Source organism: Hyla sarda, unplaced genomic scaffold (genome assembly GCF_029499605.1).
Source record: "Hyla sarda isolate aHylSar1 unplaced genomic scaffold, aHylSar1.hap1 scaffold_1410, whole genome shotgun sequence".
NCBI lineage: Eukaryota > Metazoa > Chordata > Amphibia > Anura > Hylidae > Hyla > Hyla sarda.
Window position 1 is genome coordinate 1 of NW_026608040.1, and position 19,684 is coordinate 19,684.

A 19,684-nucleotide genomic window follows, 5' to 3' on the forward strand; every position below is an offset into this window, starting at 1 on the left:
AGGGCTGGCTAGCTGGCTAGCCAGCAAGCAGGTAGCAATGAAAGTAGGAATCTTTCTTTTTAACCCTGTAAGGGGGTGGTGCACTGTACCCGAAGATACTGCCATATCGGGTCAATGCATAGGGCGACGGAAGCAAGCTTCGAAATCGGCCCCCGTTCTCAAAAATCCATTTAATATATGGTCCCCAGATAGGGGACGTATCAGATATTAAACTGATAAGAACAGATACTACACTTGATCTTAGCCAAAAGGCCGAGAAGCGATAACCGTGAAAGGGGCGGGCCCAACAAGGTCCCCTTCATGGGCACTATCACTGCTTGCTGTCAGGGAGGCTGCCAGACAATTTTCCATGCACACTCTGGGCTGGGGGGCAGTCAACCACCAGTACACACAGCAGAACCTAAACCCATACCATTATTGCTAAGCAGCAAGACAGGGGCCCATTGCACTCCCACGGGGCCTTTTTAAATGCAATCCATAACCCGGATTTGCCAGGAACCCTTCTTACTCCTCCTACTTGCATGTGACACTGGGCTTAGGATCTGCATAGGAAACACACACACAAGCACACACCTACCTTTGTTGCCTGCAGATGCCTCCTTGGCTGTCCCCAAACGGTATCAAACCAACACCCACGGGAAGCTGTAAGCATAGAGGACATGCCTGCACCCCATTGGACTTACCTGTGTGGGTTAAATCCGGGTTATTTGACAACCTATGGCGGTGATGGTTCTGCTCAGGCAGAGCAGTGCTGATGCTCCTCATAAAGCTGTCGCTGCTGTGAAGGTTCTAGGTGACATCACAAATCCCTTTGGTTACATACACAACAAAGCTGGGTTGTTGTTGTTTACACTCTGCAAGGCCTGTGGAAGTGAGTGACATCATAGCACTGTAGTTCTGAGGGTTCAAGATGGATGCAACAATCTCCTGTTGCTTCTATGAAGGCCGTAATAGACGACATCACCAAACAGCTCCATAGTCACATACACAGCAAAGGAGAGATGTTGTTTACACCTAGTGATGTCAGTGGTATTGAGTGACATCACAGCACAGTGCTAAGGCTCCTGGGCCTGGACACAGCAGCGGCTGCAATATCTCAACGGAGAATACGTTTATATCTATGTGTGTGTGTGCGCATATATATATATATATATATATATATATATATATATATATATATATATTTCTCCGCCGAAATCACTTTTAAACCCATTTCCACCTTTTTTTCCCTTCTCTTCCTCTTACTTTTTTTTCACGTTTTTTTACGTTTTTCTCCTTTTCGCCTCTTTTCTGGGCGTATTATTCTTCTTTTTCTTCTTTTTTTTCGTCTAATGCATACCCCATCAGTGCAGCAATGCTTATTCAATACCGCCAGCAGATGGAGACACTGGGGGATAATTTTCTAAGGATTTATACTGATTTTTCCTGTCTGAATTTGTCGCACAGAAAGTTGCAGGCCAAATATGTGTGACATTTCTGCGACTTTAGCTTCTAGAGCATTTTTACAACATTATACATAGGTGCTGAATACATAAAAAGCGACTGTTCAGCGACAGACAAGTCGCATCGGCTGAAAGTAGGCCAGAATGTCAGTCCATGTTGGAGCAGGTTTAGATACAGTCTAAAGCATAGATCTCAAAGTCTGTGCACAGAATTTAGCAAGGGCCTCGCACCTTCTGATGCATCAGGTAGGTGCACAATAGCATAGCCTAACCCTCTGTACTTTGGTCTATATTGATGCGGGACATAGACAGCCAGCTGATGACCAATCCATTAGTGCAATGGATGGCTGGAAGCATTTGTCTTTGCCTTTGCAATACCACAGAAGCAATGCATGGTCAATGTACAGCAATGACACACCTGTGTGAACAGCCAGGAGACCCCCCCCCCCCCCCCCCCATGTTATGTTACATAGTTACATAGTTAGTACGGTCGAAAAAAGACATATGTCCATCACGTTCAACCAGGGAATTAAGGGGTAGGGGTGTGGCGCGATATTGGGGAAGGGATGAGATTTTATATTTCTTCATAAGCATTAATCTTATTTTGTCAATTAGGAACATTCAGCACCCACCCGCTATCAAGGCAGCTGCCTATCATGTCATGCCCTACCTGCACAGGTGTGCTGGCTACTCAAATGATCCAATTAAGGAGGCCATTTAGTCAGCAGCAGCAGAAGTCCTGTGCCTGGACGCTCCAACAGGGGCCAGACACAAGCAGAAGCAGCAGAAGCAGCAGCAGCACCACCTTTTGTTTTTTGGCTGCAGCAGCAGCAAGGCCCACAGGGCTGGCTAGCTGGCTAGCCAGCAAGCAGGTAGCAATGAAAGTAGGAATCTTTCTTTTTAACCCTGTAAGGGGGTGGTGCACTGTACCCGAAGATACTGCCATATCGGGTCAATGCATAGGGCGACGGAAGCAAGCTTTCGAAATCGGCCCCCGTTCTCAAAAATCCATTTAATATATGGTCCCCAGATAGGGGACGTATCAGATATTAAACTGATAAGAACAGATACTACACTTGATCTTAGCCAAAAGGCCGAGAAGCGATAACCGTGAAAGGGGCGGGCCCAACAAGGTCCCCTTCATGGGCACTATCACTGCTTGCTGTCAGGGAGGCTGCCAGACAATTTTCCATGCACACTCTGGGCTGGGGGGCAGTCAACCACCAGTACACACAGCAGAACCTAAACCCATACCATTATTGCTAAGCAGCAAGACAGGGGCCCATTGCACTCCCACGGGGCCTTTTTAAATGCAATCCATAACCCGGATTTGCCAGGAACCCTTCTTACTCCTCCTACTTGCATGTGACACTGGGCTTAGGATCTGCATAGGAAACACACACACAAGCACACACCTACCTTTGTTGCCTGCAGATGCCTCCTTGGCTGTCCCCAAACGGTATCAAACCAACACCCACGGGAAGCTGTAAGCATAGAGGACATGCCTGCACCCCATTGGACTTACCTGTGTGGGTTAAATCCGGGTTATTTGACAACCTATGGCGGTGATGGTTCTGCTCAGGCAGAGCAGTGCTGATGCTCCTCATAAAGCTGTCGCTGCTGTGAAGGTTCTAGGTGACATCACAAATCCCTTTGGTTACATACACAACAAAGCTGGGTTGTTGTTGTTTACACTCTGCAAGGCCTGTGGAAGTGAGTGACATCATAGCACTGTAGTTCTGAGGGTTCAAGATGGATGCAACAATCTCCTGTTGCTTCTATGAAGGCCGTAATAGACGACATCACCAAACAGCTCCATAGTCACATACACAGCAAAGGAGAGATGTTGTTTACACCTAGTGATGTCAGTGGTATTGAGTGACATCACAGCACAGTGCTAAGGCTCCTGGGCCTGGACACAGCAGCGGCTGCAATATCTCAACGGAGAATACGTTTATATCTATGTGTGTGTGTGCGCATATATATATATATATATATATATATATATATATATATATATATTTCTCCGCCGAAATCACTTTTAAACCCATTTCCACCTTTTTTTCCCTTCTCTTCCTCTTACTTTTTTTTCACGTTTTTTTACGTTTTTCTCCTTTTCGCCTCTTTTCTGGGCGTATTATTCTTCTTTTTCTTCTTTTTTTTCGTCTAATGCATACCCCATCAGTGCAGCAATGCTTATTCAATACCGCCAGCAGATGGAGACACTGGGGGATAATTTTCTAAGGATTTATACTGATTTTTCCTGTCTGAATTTGTCGCACAGAAAGTTGCAGGCCAAATATGTGTGACATTTCTGCGACTTTAGCTTCTAGAGCATTTTTACAACATTATACATAGGTGCTGAATACATAAAAAGCGACTGTTCAGCGACAGACAAGTCGCATCGGCTGAAAGTAGGCCAGAATGTCAGTCCATGTTGGAGCAGGTTTAGATACAGTCTAAAGCATAGATCTCAAAGTCTGTGCACAGAATTTAGCAAGGGCCTCGCACCTTCTGATGCATCAGGTAGGTGCACAATAGCATAGCCTAACCCTCTGTACTTTGGTCTATATTGATGCGGGACATAGACAGCCAGCTGATGACCAATCCATTAGTGCAATGGATGGCTGGAAGCATTTGTCTTTGCCTTTGCAATACCACAGAAGCAATGCATGGTCAATGTACAGCAATGACACACCTGTGTGAACAGCCAGGAGACCCCCCCCCCATGTTATGTTACATAGTTACATAGTTAGTACGGTCGAAAAAAGACATATGTCCATCACGTTCAACCAGGGAATTAAGGGGTAGGGGTGTGGCGCGATATTGGGGAAGGGATGAGATTTTATATTTCTTCATAAGCATTAATCTTATTTTGTCAATTAGGAACATTCAGCACCCACCCGCTATCAAGGCAGCTGCCTATCATGTCATGCCCTACCTGCACAGGTGTGCTGGCTACTCAAATGATCCAATTAAGGAGGCCATTTAGTCAGCAGCAGCAGAAGTCCTGTGCCTGGACGCTCCAACAGGGGCCAGACACAAGCAGAAGCAGCAGAAGCAGCAGCAGCACCACCTTTTGTTTTTTGGCTGCAGCAGCAGCAAGGCCCACAGGGCTGGCTAGCTGGCTAGCCAGCAAGCAGGTAGCAATGAAAGTAGGAATCTTTCTTTTTAACCCTGTAAGGGGGTGGTGCACTGTACCCGAAGATACTGCCATATCGGGTCAATGCATAGGGCGACGGAAGCAAGCTTCGAAATCGGCCCCCGTTCTCAAAAATCCATTTAATATATGGTCCCCAGATAGGGGACGTATCAGATATTAAACTGATAAGAACAGATACTACACTTGATCTTAGCCAAAAGGCCGAGAAGCGATAACCGTGAAAGGGGCGGGCCCAACAAGGTCCCCTTCATGGGCACTATCACTGCTTGCTGTCAGGGAGGCTGCCAGACAATTTTCCATGCACACTCTGGGCTGGGGGGCAGTCAACCACCAGTACACACAGCAGAACCTAAACCCATACCATTATTGCTAAGCAGCAAGACAGGGGCCCATTGCACTCCCACGGGGCCTTTTTAAATGCAATCCATAACCCGGATTTGCCAGGAACCCTTCTTACTCCTCCTACTTGCATGTGACACTGGGCTTAGGATCTGCATAGGAAACACACACACAAGCACACACCTACCTTTGTTGCCTGCAGATGCCTCCTTGGCTGTCCCCAAACGGTATCAAACCAACACCCACGGGAAGCTGTAAGCATAGAGGACATGCCTGCACCCCATTGGACTTACCTGTGTGGGTTAAATCCGGGTTATTTGACAACCTATGGCGGTGATGGTTCTGCTCAGGCAGAGCAGTGCTGATGCTCCTCATAAAGCTGTCGCTGCTGTGAAGGTTCTAGGTGACATCACAAATCCCTTTGGTTACATACACAACAAAGCTGGGTTGTTGTTGTTTACACTCTGCAAGGCCTGTGGAAGTGAGTGACATCATAGCACTGTAGTTCTGAGGGTTCAAGATGGATGCAACAATCTCCTGTTGCTTCTATGAAGGCCGTAATAGACGACATCACCAAACAGCTCCATAGTCACATACACAGCAAAGGAGAGATGTTGTTTACACCTAGTGATGTCAGTGGTATTGAGTGACATCACAGCACAGTGCTAAGGCTCCTGGGCCTGGACACAGCAGCGGCTGCAATATCTCAACGGAGAATACGTTTATATCTATGTGTGTGTGTGCGCATATATATATATATATATATATATATATATATATATATATATATATTTCTCCGCCGAAATCACTTTTAAACCCATTTCCACCTTTTTTTCCCTTCTCTTCCTCTTACTTTTTTTTCACGTTTTTTTACGTTTTTCTCCTTTTCGCCTCTTTTCTGGGCGTATTATTCTTCTTTTTCTTCTTTTTTTTCGTCTAATGCATACCCCATCAGTGCAGCAATGCTTATTCAATACCGCCAGCAGATGGAGACACTGGGGGATAATTTTCTAAGGATTTATACTGATTTTTCCTGTCTGAATTTGTCGCACAGAAAGTTGCAGGCCAAATATGTGTGACATTTCTGCGACTTTAGCTTCTAGAGCATTTTTACAACATTATACATAGGTGCTGAATACATAAAAAGCGACTGTTCAGCGACAGACAAGTCGCATCGGCTGAAAGTAGGCCAGAATGTCAGTCCATGTTGGAGCAGGTTTAGATACAGTCTAAAGCATAGATCTCAAAGTCTGTGCACAGAATTTAGCAAGGGCCTCGCACCTTCTGATGCATCAGGTAGGTGCACAATAGCATAGCCTAACCCTCTGTACTTTGGTCTATATTGATGCGGGACATAGACAGCCAGCTGATGACCAATCCATTAGTGCAATGGATGGCTGGAAGCATTTGTCTTTGCCTTTGCAATACCACAGAAGCAATGCATGGTCAATGTACAGCAATGACACACCTGTGTGAACAGCCAGGAGACCCCCCCCCCCCCCATGTTATGTTACATAGTTACATAGTTAGTACGGTCGAAAAAAGACATATGTCCATCACGTTCAACCAGGGAATTAAGGGGTAGGGGTGTGGCGCGATATTGGGGAAGGGATGAGATTTTATATTTCTTCATAAGCATTAATCTTATTTTGTCAATTAGGAACATTCAGCACCCACCCGCTATCAAGGCAGCTGCCTATCATGTCATGCCCTACCTGCACAGGTGTGCTGGCTACTCAAATGATCCAATTAAGGAGGCCATTTAGTCAGCAGCAGCAGAAGTCCTGTGCCTGGACGCTCCAACAGGGGCCAGACACAAGCAGAAGCAGCAGAAGCAGCAGCAGCACCACCTTTTGTTTTTTGGCTGCAGCAGCAGCAAGGCCCACAGGGCTGGCTAGCTGGCTAGCCAGCAAGCAGGTAGCAATGAAAGTAGGAATCTTTCTTTTTAACCCTGTAAGGGGGTGGTGCACTGTACCCGAAGATACTGCCATATCGGGTCAATGCATAGGGCGACGGAAGCAAGCTTCGAAATCGGCCCCCGTTCTCAAAAATCCATTTAATATATGGTCCCCAGATAGGGGACGTATCAGATATTAAACTGATAAGAACAGATACTACACTTGATCTTAGCCAAAAGGCCGAGAAGCGATAACCGTGAAAGGGGCGGGCCCAACAAGGTCCCCTTCATGGGCACTATCACTGCTTGCTGTCAGGGAGGCTGCCAGACAATTTTCCATGCACACTCTGGGCTGGGGGGCAGTCAACCACCAGTACACACAGCAGAACCTAAACCCATACCATTATTGCTAAGCAGCAAGACAGGGGCCCATTGCACTCCCACGGGGCCTTTTTAAATGCAATCCATAACCCGGATTTGCCAGGAACCCTTCTTACTCCTCCTACTTGCATGTGACACTGGGCTTAGGATCTGCATAGGAAACACACACACAAGCACACACCTACCTTTGTTGCCTGCAGATGCCTCCTTGGCTGTCCCCAAACGGTATCAAACCAACACCCACGGGAAGCTGTAAGCATAGAGGACATGCCTGCACCCCATTGGACTTACCTGTGTGGGTTAAATCCGGGTTATTTGACAACCTATGGCGGTGATGGTTCTGCTCAGGCAGAGCAGTGCTGATGCTCCTCATAAAGCTGTCGCTGCTGTGAAGGTTCTAGGTGACATCACAAATCCCTTTGGTTACATACACAACAAAGCTGGGTTGTTGTTGTTTACACTCTGCAAGGCCTGTGGAAGTGAGTGACATCATAGCACTGTAGTTCTGAGGGTTCAAGATGGATGCAACAATCTCCTGTTGCTTCTATGAAGGCCGTAATAGACGACATCACCAAACAGCTCCATAGTCACATACACAGCAAAGGAGAGATGTTGTTTACACCTAGTGATGTCAGTGGTATTGAGTGACATCACAGCACAGTGCTAAGGCTCCTGGGCCTGGACACAGCAGCGGCTGCAATATCTCAACGGAGAATACGTTTATATCTATGTGTGTGTGTGCGCATATATATATATATATATATATATATATATATATATATATATATATATTTCTCCGCCGAAATCACTTTTAAACCCATTTCCACCTTTTTTTCCCTTCTCTTCCTCTTACTTTTTTTTCACGTTTTTTTACGTTTTTCTCCTTTTCGCCTCTTTTCTGGGCGTATTATTCTTCTTTTTCTTCTTTTTTTTCGTCTAATGCATACCCCATCAGTGCAGCAATGCTTATTCAATACCGCCAGCAGATGGAGACACTGGGGGATAATTTTCTAAGGATTTATACTGATTTTTCCTGTCTGAATTTGTCGCACAGAAAGTTGCAGGCCAAATATGTGTGACATTTCTGCGACTTTAGCTTCTAGAGCATTTTTACAACATTATACATAGGTGCTGAATACATAAAAAGCGACTGTTCAGCGACAGACAAGTCGCATCGGCTGAAAGTAGGCCAGAATGTCAGTCCATGTTGGAGCAGGTTTAGATACAGTCTAAAGCATAGATCTCAAAGTCTGTGCACAGAATTTAGCAAGGGCCTCGCACCTTCTGATGCATCAGGTAGGTGCACAATAGCATAGCCTAACCCTCTGTACTTTGGTCTATATTGATGCGGGACATAGACAGCCAGCTGATGACCAATCCATTAGTGCAATGGATGGCTGGAAGCATTTGTCTTTGCCTTTGCAATACCACAGAAGCAATGCATGGTCAATGTACAGCAATGACACACCTGTGTGAACAGCCAGGAGACCCCCCCCCCCCCCCCATGTTATGTTACATAGTTACATAGTTAGTACGGTCGAAAAAAGACATATGTCCATCACGTTCAACCAGGGAATTAAGGGGTAGGGGTGTGGCGCGATATTGGGGAAGGGATGAGATTTTATATTTCTTCATAAGCATTAATCTTATTTTGTCAATTAGGAACATTCAGCACCCACCCGCTATCAAGGCAGCTGCCTATCATGTCATGCCCTACCTGCACAGGTGTGCTGGCTACTCAAATGATCCAATTAAGGAGGCCATTTAGTCAGCAGCAGCAGAAGTCCTGTGCCTGGACGCTCCAACAGGGGCCAGACACAAGCAGAAGCAGCAGAAGCAGCAGCAGCACCACCTTTTGTTTTTTGGCTGCAGCAGCAGCAAGGCCCACAGGGCTGGCTAGCTGGCTAGCCAGCAAGCAGGTAGCAATGAAAGTAGGAATCTTTCTTTTTAACCCTGTAAGGGGGTGGTGCACTGTACCCGAAGATACTGCCATATCGGGTCAATGCATAGGGCGACGGAAGCAAGCTTCGAAATCGGCCCCCGTTCTCAAAAATCCATTTAATATATGGTCCCCAGATAGGGGACGTATCAGATATTAAACTGATAAGAACAGATACTACACTTGATCTTAGCCAAAAGGCCGAGAAGCGATAACCGTGAAAGGGGCGGGCCCAACAAGGTCCCCTTCATGGGCACTATCACTGCTTGCTGTCAGGGAGGCTGCCAGACAATTTTCCATGCACACTCTGGGCTGGGGGGCAGTCAACCACCAGTACACACAGCAGAACCTAAACCCATACCATTATTGCTAAGCAGCAAGACAGGGGCCCATTGCACTCCCACGGGGCCTTTTTAAATGCAATCCATAACCCGGATTTGCCAGGAACCCTTCTTACTCCTCCTACTTGCATGTGACACTGGGCTTAGGATCTGCATAGGAAACACACACACAAGCACACACCTACCTTTGTTGCCTGCAGATGCCTCCTTGGCTGTCCCCAAACGGTATCAAACCAACACCCACGGGAAGCTGTAAGCATAGAGGACATGCCTGCACCCCATTGGACTTACCTGTGTGGGTTAAATCCGGGTTATTTGACAACCTATGGCGGTGATGGTTCTGCTCAGGCAGAGCAGTGCTGATGCTCCTCATAAAGCTGTCGCTGCTGTGAAGGTTCTAGGTGACATCACAAATCCCTTTGGTTACATACACAACAAAGCTGGGTTGTTGTTGTTTACACTCTGCAAGGCCTGTGGAAGTGAGTGACATCATAGCACTGTAGTTCTGAGGGTTCAAGATGGATGCAACAATCTCCTGTTGCTTCTATGAAGGCCGTAATAGACGACATCACCAAACAGCTCCATAGTCACATACACAGCAAAGGAGAGATGTTGTTTACACCTAGTGATGTCAGTGGTATTGAGTGACATCACAGCACAGTGCTAAGGCTCCTGGGCCTGGACACAGCAGCGGCTGCAATATCTCAACGGAGAATACGTTTATATCTATGTGTGTGTGTGCGCATATATATATATATATATATATATATATATATATATATATATATTTCTCCGCCGAAATCACTTTTAAACCCATTTCCACCTTTTTTTCCCTTCTCTTCCTCTTACTTTTTTTTCACGTTTTTTTACGTTTTTCTCCTTTTCGCCTCTTTTCTGGGCGTATTATTCTTCTTTTTCTTCTTTTTTTTCGTCTAATGCATACCCCATCAGTGCAGCAATGCTTATTCAATACCGCCAGCAGATGGAGACACTGGGGGATAATTTTCTAAGGATTTATACTGATTTTTCCTGTCTGAATTTGTCGCACAGAAAGTTGCAGGCCAAATATGTGTGACATTTCTGCGACTTTAGCTTCTAGAGCATTTTTACAACATTATACATAGGTGCTGAATACATAAAAAGCGACTGTTCAGCGACAGACAAGTCGCATCGGCTGAAAGTAGGCCAGAATGTCAGTCCATGTTGGAGCAGGTTTAGATACAGTCTAAAGCATAGATCTCAAAGTCTGTGCACAGAATTTAGCAAGGGCCTCGCACCTTCTGATGCATCAGGTAGGTGCACAATAGCATAGCCTAACCCTCTGTACTTTGGTCTATATTGATGCGGGACATAGACAGCCAGCTGATGACCAATCCATTAGTGCAATGGATGGCTGGAAGCATTTGTCTTTGCCTTTGCAATACCACAGAAGCAATGCATGGTCAATGTACAGCAATGACACACCTGTGTGAACAGCCAGGAGACCCCCCCCCCCCCCCCCCCCCCCCATGTTATGTTACATAGTTACATAGTTAGTACGGTCGAAAAAAGACATATGTCCATCACGTTCAACCAGGGAATTAAGGGGTAGGGGTGTGGCGCGATATTGGGGAAGGGATGAGATTTTATATTTCTTCATAAGCATTAATCTTATTTTGTCAATTAGGAACATTCAGCACCCACCCGCTATCAAGGCAGCTGCCTATCATGTCATGCCCTACCTGCACAGGTGTGCTGGCTACTCAAATGATCCAATTAAGGAGGCCATTTAGTCAGCAGCAGCAGAAGTCCTGTGCCTGGACGCTCCAACAGGGGCCAGACACAAGCAGAAGCAGCAGAAGCAGCAGCACCACCTTTTGTTTTTTGGCTGCAGCAGCAGCAAGGCCCACAGGGCTGGCTAGCTGGCTAGCCAGCAAGCAGGTAGCAATGAAAGTAGGAATCTTTCTTTTTAACCCTGTAAGGGGGTGGTGCACTGTACCCGAAGATACTGCCATATCGGGTCAATGCATAGGGCGACGGAAGCAAGCTTCGAAATCGGCCCCCGTTCTCAAAAATCCATTTAATATATGGTCCCCAGATAGGGGACGTATCAGATATTAAACTGATAAGAACAGATACTACACTTGATCTTAGCCAAAAGGCCGAGAAGCGATAACCGTGAAAGGGGCGGGCCCAACAAGGTCCCCTTCATGGGCACTATCACTGCTTGCTGTCAGGGAGGCTGCCAGACAATTTTCCATGCACACTCTGGGCTGGGGGGCAGTCAACCACCAGTACACACAGCAGAACCTAAACCCATACCATTATTGCTAAGCAGCAAGACAGGGGCCCATTGCACTCCCACGGGGCCTTTTTAAATGCAATCCATAACCCGGATTTGCCAGGAACCCTTCTTACTCCTCCTACTTGCATGTGACACTGGGCTTAGGATCTGCATAGGAAACACACACACAAGCACACACCTACCTTTGTTGCCTGCAGATGCCTCCTTGGCTGTCCCCAAACGGTATCAAACCAACACCCACGGGAAGCTGTAAGCATAGAGGACATGCCTGCACCCCATTGGACTTACCTGTGTGGGTTAAATCCGGGTTATTTGACAACCTATGGCGGTGATGGTTCTGCTCAGGCAGAGCAGTGCTGATGCTCCTCATAAAGCTGTCGCTGCTGTGAAGGTTCTAGGTGACATCACAAATCCCTTTGGTTACATACACAACAAAGCTGGGTTGTTGTTGTTTACACTCTGCAAGGCCTGTGGAAGTGAGTGACATCATAGCACTGTAGTTCTGAGGGTTCAAGATGGATGCAACAATCTCCTGTTGCTTCTATGAAGGCCGTAATAGACGACATCACCAAACAGCTCCATAGTCACATACACAGCAAAGGAGAGATGTTGTTTACACCTAGTGATGTCAGTGGTATTGAGTGACATCACAGCACAGTGCTAAGGCTCCTGGGCCTGGACACAGCAGCGGCTGCAATATCTCAACGGAGAATACGTTTATATCTATGTGTGTGTGTGCGCATATATATATATATATATATATATATATATATATATATATATATATATATATATATATATATTTCTCCGCCGAAATCACTTTTAAACCCATTTCCACCTTTTTTTCCCTTCTCTTCCTCTTACTTTTTTTTCACGTTTTTTTACGTTTTTCTCCTTTTCGCCTCTTTTCTGGGCGTATTATTCTTCTTTTTCTTCTTTTTTTTCGTCTAATGCATACCCCATCAGTGCAGCAATGCTTATTCAATACCGCCAGCAGATGGAGACACTGGGGGATAATTTTCTAAGGATTTATACTGATTTTTCCTGTCTGAATTTGTCGCACAGAAAGTTGCAGGCCAAATATGTGTGACATTTCTGCGACTTTAGCTTCTAGAGCATTTTTACAACATTATACATAGGTGCTGAATACATAAAAAGCGACTGTTCAGCGACAGACAAGTCGCATCGGCTGAAAGTAGGCCAGAATGTCAGTCCATGTTGGAGCAGGTTTAGATACAGTCTAAAGCATAGATCTCAAAGTCTGTGCACAGAATTTAGCAAGGGCCTCGCACCTTCTGATGCATCAGGTAGGTGCACAATAGCATAGCCTAACCCTCTGTACTTTGGTCTATATTGATGCGGGACATAGACAGCCAGCTGATGACCAATCCATTAGTGCAATGGATGGCTGGAAGCATTTGTCTTTGCCTTTGCAATACCACAGAAGCAATGCATGGTCAATGTACAGCAATGACACACCTGTGTGAACAGCCAGGAGACCCCCCCCCCCCCCCATGTTATGTTACATAGTTACATAGTTAGTACGGTCGAAAAAAGACATATGTCCATCACGTTCAACCAGGGAATTAAGGGGTAGGGGTGTGGCGCGATATTGGGGAAGGGATGAGATTTTATATTTCTTCATAAGCATTAATCTTATTTTGTCAATTAGGAACATTCAGCACCCACCCGCTATCAAGGCAGCTGCCTATCATGTCATGCCCTACCTGCACAGGTGTGCTGGCTACTCAAATGATCCAATTAAGGAGGCCATTTAGTCAGCAGCAGCAGAAGTCCTGTGCCTGGACGCTCCAACAGGGGCCAGACACAAGCAGAAGCAGCAGAAGCAGCAGCAGCACCACCTTTTGTTTTTTGGCTGCAGCAGCAGCAAGGCCCACAGGGCTGGCTAGCTGGCTAGCCAGCAAGCAGGTAGCAATGAAAGTAGGAATCTTTCTTTTTAACCCTGTAAGGGGGTGGTGCACTGTACCCGAAGATACTGCCATATCGGGTCAATGCATAGGGCGACGGAAGCAAGCTTCGAAATCGGCCCCCGTTCTCAAAAATCCATTTAATATATGGTCCCCAGATAGGGGACGTATCAGATATTAAACTGATAAGAACAGATACTACACTTGATCTTAGCCAAAAGGCCGAGAAGCGATAACCGTGAAAGGGGCGGGCCCAACAAGGTCCCCTTCATGGGCACTATCACTGCTTGCTGTCAGGGAGGCTGCCAGACAATTTTCCATGCACACTCTGGGCTGGGGGGCAGTCAACCACCAGTACACACAGCAGAACCTAAACCCATACCATTATTGCTAAGCAGCAAGACAGGGGCCCATTGCACTCCCACGGGGCCTTTTTAAATGCAATCCATAACCCGGATTTGCCAGGAACCCTTCTTACTCCTCCTACTTGCATGTGACACTGGGCTTAGGATCTGCATAGGAAACACACACACAAGCACACACCTACCTTTGTTGCCTGCAGATGCCTCCTTGGCTGTCCCCAAACGGTATCAAACCAACACCCACGGGAAGCTGTAAGCATAGAGGACATGCCTGCACCCCATTGGACTTACCTGTGTGGGTTAAATCCGGGTTATTTGACAACCTATGGCGGTGATGGTTCTGCTCAGGCAGAGCAGTGCTGATGCTCCTCATAAAGCTGTCGCTGCTGTGAAGGTTCTAGGTGACATCACAAATCCCTTTGGTTACATACACAACAAAGCTGGGTTGTTGTTGTTTACACTATGCAAGGCCTGTGGAAGTGAGTGACATCATAGCACTGTAGTTCTGAGGGTTCAAGATGGATGCAACAATCTCCTGTTGCTTCTATGAAGGCCGTAATAGACGACATCACCAAACAGCTCCATAGTCACATACACAGCAAAGGAGAGATGTTGTTTACACCTAGTGATGTCAGTGGTATTGAGTGACATCACAGCACAGTGCTAAGGCTCCTGGGCCTGGACACAGCAGCGGCTGCAATATCTCAACGGAGAATACGTTTATATCTATGTGTGTGTGTGCGCATATATATATATATATATATATATATATATATATATATATATTCTCCGCCGAAATCACTTTTAAACCCATTTCCACCTTTTTTTCCCTTCTCTTCCTCTTACTTTTTTTTCACGTTTTTTTACGTTTTTCTCCTTTTCGCCTCTTTTCTGGGCGTATTATTCTTCTTTTTCTTCTTTTTTTTCGTCTAATGCATACCCCATCAGTGCAGCAATGCTTATTCAATACCGCCAGCAGATGGAGACACTGGGGGATAATTTTCTAAGGATTTATACTGATTTTTCCTGTCTGAATTTGTCGCACAGAAAGTTGCAGGCCAAATATGTGTGACATTTCTGCGACTTTAGCTTCTAGAGCATTTTTACAACATTATACATAGGTGCTGAATACATAAAAAGCGACTGTTCAGCGACAGACAAGTCGCATCGGCTGAAAGTAGGCCAGAATGTCAGTCCATGTTGGAGCAGGTTTAGATACAGTCTAAAGCATAGATCTCAAAGTCTGTGCACAGAATTTAGCAAGGGCCTCGCACCTTCTGATGCATCAGGTAGGTGCACAATAGCATAGCCTAACCCTCTGTACTTTGGTCTATATTGATGCGGGACATAGACAGCCAGCTGATGACCAATCCATTAGTGCAATGGATGGCTGGAAGCATTTGTCTTTGCCTTTGCAATACCACAGAAGCAATGCATGGTCAATGTACAGCAATGACACACCTGTGTGAACAGCCAGGAGACCCCCCCCCCCCCCCCCCCCCATGTTATGTTACATAGTTACATAGTTAGTACGGTCGAAAAAAGACATATGTCCATCACGTTCAACCAGGGAATTAAGGGGTAGGGGTGTGGCGCGATATTGGGGAAGGGATGAGATTTTATATTTCTTCATAAGCATTAATCTTATTTTGTCAATTAGGAACATTCAGCACCCACCCGCTATCAAGGCAGCTGCCTATCATGTCATGCCCTACCTGCACAGGTGTGCTGGCTACTCAAATGATCCAATTAAGGAGGCCATTTAGTCAGCAGCAGCAGAAGTCCTGTGCCTGGACGCTCCAACAGGGGCCAGACACAAGCAGAAGCAGCAGAAGCAGCAGCAGCACCACCTTTTGTTTTTTGGCTGCAGCAGCAGCAAGGCCCACAGGGCTGGCTAGCTGGCTAGCCAGCAAGCAGGTAGCAATGAAAGTAGGAATCTTTCTTTTTAACCCTGTAAGGGGGTGGTGCACTGTACCCGAAGATACTGCCATATCGGGTCAATGCATAGGGCGACGGAAGCAAGCTTCGAAATCGGCCCCCGTTCTCAAAAATCCATTTAATATATGGTCCCCAGATAGGGGACGTATCAGATATTAAACTGATAAGAACAGATACTACACTTGATCTTAGCCAAAAGGCCGAGAAGCGATAACCGTGAAAGGGGCGGGCCCAACAAGGTCCCCTTCATGGGCACTATCACTGCTTGCTGTCAGGGAGGCTGCCAGACAATTTTCCATGCACACTCTGGGCTGGGGGGCAGTCAACCACCAGTACACACAGCAGAACCTAAACCCATACCATTATTGCTAAGCAGCAAGACAGGGGCCCATTGCACTCCCACGGGGCCTTTTTAAATGCAATCCATAACCCGGATTTGCCAGGAACCCTTCTTACTCCTCCTACTTGCATGTGACACTGGGCTTAGGATCTGCATAGGAAACACACACACAAGCACACACCTACCTTTGTTGCCTGCAGATGCCTCCTTGGCTGTCCCCAAACGGTATCAAACCAACACCCACGGGAAGCTGTAAGCATAGAGGACATGCCTGCACCCCATTGGACTTACCTGTGTGGGTTAAATCCGGGTTATTTGACAACCTATGGCGGTGATGGTTCTGCTCAGGCAGAGCAGTGCTGATGCTCCTCATAAAGCTGTCGCTGCTGTGAAGGTTCTAGGTGACATCACAAATCCCTTTGGTTACATACACAACAAAGCTGGGTTGTTGTTGTTTACACTCTGCAAGGCCTGTGGAAGTGAGTGACATCATAGCACTGTAGTTCTGAGGGTTCAAGATGGATGCAACAATCTCCTGTTGCTTCTATGAAGGCCGTAATAGACGACATCACCAAACAGCTCCATAGTCACATACACAGCAAAGGAGAGATGTTGTTTACACCTAGTGATGTCAGTGGTATTGAGTGACATCACAGCACAGTGCTAAGGCTCCTGGGCCTGGACACAGCAGCGGCTGCAATATCTCAACGGAGAATACGTTTATATATATGTGTGTGTGTGCGCGTATATATATATATATATATATATATATATATATATATATATATATATATATTTCTCCGCCGAAATCACTTTTAAACCCATTTCCACCTTTTTTTCCCTTCCCTTCCTCTTACTTTTTTTTCACGTTTTTTTACGTTTTTCTCCTTTTCGCCTCTTTTCTGGGCGTATTATTCTTCTTTTTCTTCTTTTTTTTCATCTAATGCATACCCCATCAGTGCAGCAATGCTTATTCAATACCGCCAGCAGATGGAGACACTGGGGGATAATTTTCTAAGGATTTATACTGATTTTTCCTGTCTGAATTTGTCGCACAGAAAGTTGCAGGCCAAATATGTGTGACATTTCTGCGACTTTAGCTTCTAGAGCATTTTTACAACATTATACATAGGTGCTGAATACATAAAAAGCGACTGTTCAGCGACAGACAAGTCGCATCGGCTGAAAGTAGGCCAGAATGTCAGTCCATGTTGGAGCAGGTTTAGATACAGTCTAAAGCATAGATCTCAAAGTCTGTGCACAGAATTTAGCAAGGGCCTCGCACCTTCTGATGCATCAGGTAGGTGCACAATAGCATAGCCTAACCCTCTGTACTTTGGTCTATATTGATGCGGGACATAGACAGCCAGCTGATGACCAATCCATTAGTGCAATGGATGGCTGGAAGCATTTGTCTTTGCCTTTGCAATACCACAGAAGCAATGCATGGTCAATGTACAGCAATGACACACCTGTGTGAACAGCCAGGAGACCCCCCCCCCCCCCCCCCCCATGTTATGTTACATAGTTACATAGTTAGTACGGTCGAAAAAAGACATATGTCCATCACGTTCAACCAGGGAATTAAGGGGTAGGGGTGTGGCGCGATATTGGGGAAGGGATGAGATTTTATATTTCTTCATAAGCATTAATCTTATTTTGTCAATTAGGAACATTCAGCACCCACCCGCTATCAAGGCAGCTGCCTATCATGTCATGCCCTACCTGCACAGGTGTGCTGGCTACTCAAATGATCCAATTAAGGAGGCCATTTAGTCAGCAGCAGCAGAAGTCCTGTGCCTGGACGCTCCAACAGGGGCCAGACACAAGCAGAAGCAGCAGCAGCACCACCTTTTGTTTTTTGGCTGCAGCAGCAGCAAGGCCCACAGGGCTGGCTAGCTGGCTAGCCAGCAAGCAGGTAGCAATGAAAGTAGGAATCTTTCTTTTTAACCCTGTAAGGGGGTGGTGCACTGTACCCGAAGATACTGCCATATCGGGTCAATGCATAGGGCGACGGAAGCAAGCTTCGAAATCGGCCCCCGTTCTCAAAAATCCATTTAATATATGGTCCCCAGATAGGGGACGTATCAGATATTAAACTGATAAGAACAGATACTACACTTGATCTTAGCCAAAAGGCCGAGAAGCGATAACCGTGAAAGGGGCGGGCCCAACAAGGTCCCCTTCATGGGCACTATCACTGCTTGCTGTCAGGGAGGCTGCCAGACAATTTTCCATGCACACTCTGGGCTGGGGCGCAGTCAACCACCAGTACACACAGCAGAACCTAAACCCATACCATTATTGCTAAGCAGCAAGACAGGGGCCCATTGCACTCCCACGGGGCCTTTTTAAATGCAATCCATAACCCGGATTTGCCAGGAACCCTTCTTACTCCTCCTACTTGCATGTGACACTGGGCTTAGGATCTGCATAGGAAACACACACACAAGCACACACCTACCTTTGTTGCCTGCAGATGCCTCCTTGGCTGTCCCCAAACGGTATCAAACCAACACCCACGGGAAGCTGTAAGCATAGAGGACATGCCTGCACGCCATTGGACTTACCTGTGTGGGTTAAATCCGGGTTATTTGACAACCTATGGCGGTGATGGTTCTGCTCAGGCAGAGCAGTGCTGATGCTCCTCATAAAGCTGTCGCTGCTGTGAAGGTTCTAGGTGACATCACAAATCCCTTTGGTTACATACACAACAAAGCTGGGTTGTTGTTGTTTACACTCTGCAAGGCCTGTGGAAGTGAGTGACATCATAGCACTGTAGTTCTGAGGGTTCAAGATGGATGCAACAATCTCCTGTTGCTTCTATGAAGGCCGTAATAGACGACATCACCAAACAGCTCCATAGTCACATACACAGCAAAGGAGAGATGTTGTTTACACCTAGTGATGTCAGTGGTATTGAGTGACATCACAGCACAGTGCTAAGGCTCCTGGGCCTGGACACAGCAGCGGCTGCAATATCTCAACGGAGAATACGTTTATATCTATGTGTGTGTGTGCGCATATATATATATATATATATATATATATATATATATATATATATATATTTCTCCGCCGAAATCACTTTTAAACCCATTTCCACCTTTTTTTCCCTTCTCTTCCTCTTACTTTTTTTTCACGTTTTTTTACGTTTTTCTCCTTTTCGCCTCTTTTCTGGGCGTATTATTCTTCTTTTTCTTCTTTTTTTTCGTCTAATGCATACCCCATCAGTGCAGCAATGCTTATTCAATACCGCCAGCAGATGGAGACACTGGGGGATAATTTTCTAAGGATTTATACTGATTTTTCCTGTCTGAATTTGTCGCA

At 46.1% G+C, this 19,684-nt stretch overlaps 9 non-coding genes across 9 annotated transcripts; all 9 read right to left on the reverse strand.

The window, feature by feature from the left end:
• Positions 1 to 73: 73 nt before the first annotated feature.
• On the reverse strand, positions 74 to 264 carry LOC130306874 (U2 spliceosomal RNA). Its single transcript, XR_008856158.1, has one exon. It is a non-coding gene; the product is annotated as a U2 spliceosomal RNA (small nuclear RNA).
• A 2,092-nt stretch (positions 265 to 2,356) lies between these two features.
• Positions 2,357 to 2,548, reverse strand: LOC130306892 (U2 spliceosomal RNA). Its single transcript, XR_008856175.1, has one exon. It is a non-coding gene; the product is annotated as a U2 spliceosomal RNA (small nuclear RNA).
• Positions 2,549 to 4,627: 2,079 nt separating this feature from the next.
• LOC130306886 (U2 spliceosomal RNA) lies at positions 4,628 to 4,818 on the reverse strand. The gene has a single exon (XR_008856169.1). It is a non-coding gene; the product is annotated as a U2 spliceosomal RNA (small nuclear RNA).
• Positions 4,819 to 6,903: 2,085 nt separating this feature from the next.
• Positions 6,904 to 7,094, reverse strand: LOC130306898 (U2 spliceosomal RNA). Its single transcript, XR_008856179.1, has one exon. It is a non-coding gene; the product is annotated as a U2 spliceosomal RNA (small nuclear RNA).
• Positions 7,095 to 9,183: 2,089 nt separating this feature from the next.
• On the reverse strand, positions 9,184 to 9,374 carry LOC130306902 (U2 spliceosomal RNA). Its single transcript, XR_008856181.1, has one exon. It is a non-coding gene; the product is annotated as a U2 spliceosomal RNA (small nuclear RNA).
• Positions 9,375 to 11,464: 2,090 nt separating this feature from the next.
• LOC130306864 (U2 spliceosomal RNA) lies at positions 11,465 to 11,655 on the reverse strand. The gene has a single exon (XR_008856148.1). It is a non-coding gene; the product is annotated as a U2 spliceosomal RNA (small nuclear RNA).
• Positions 11,656 to 13,757: 2,102 nt separating this feature from the next.
• Positions 13,758 to 13,948, reverse strand: LOC130306865 (U2 spliceosomal RNA). The gene has a single exon (XR_008856149.1). It is a non-coding gene; the product is annotated as a U2 spliceosomal RNA (small nuclear RNA).
• Positions 13,949 to 16,035: 2,087 nt separating this feature from the next.
• On the reverse strand, positions 16,036 to 16,226 carry LOC130306866 (U2 spliceosomal RNA). Its single transcript, XR_008856150.1, has one exon. It is a non-coding gene; the product is annotated as a U2 spliceosomal RNA (small nuclear RNA).
• Positions 16,227 to 18,314: 2,088 nt separating this feature from the next.
• On the reverse strand, positions 18,315 to 18,505 carry LOC130306867 (U2 spliceosomal RNA). The gene has a single exon (XR_008856151.1). It is a non-coding gene; the product is annotated as a U2 spliceosomal RNA (small nuclear RNA).
• Positions 18,506 to 19,684: the final 1,179 nt, after the last annotated feature.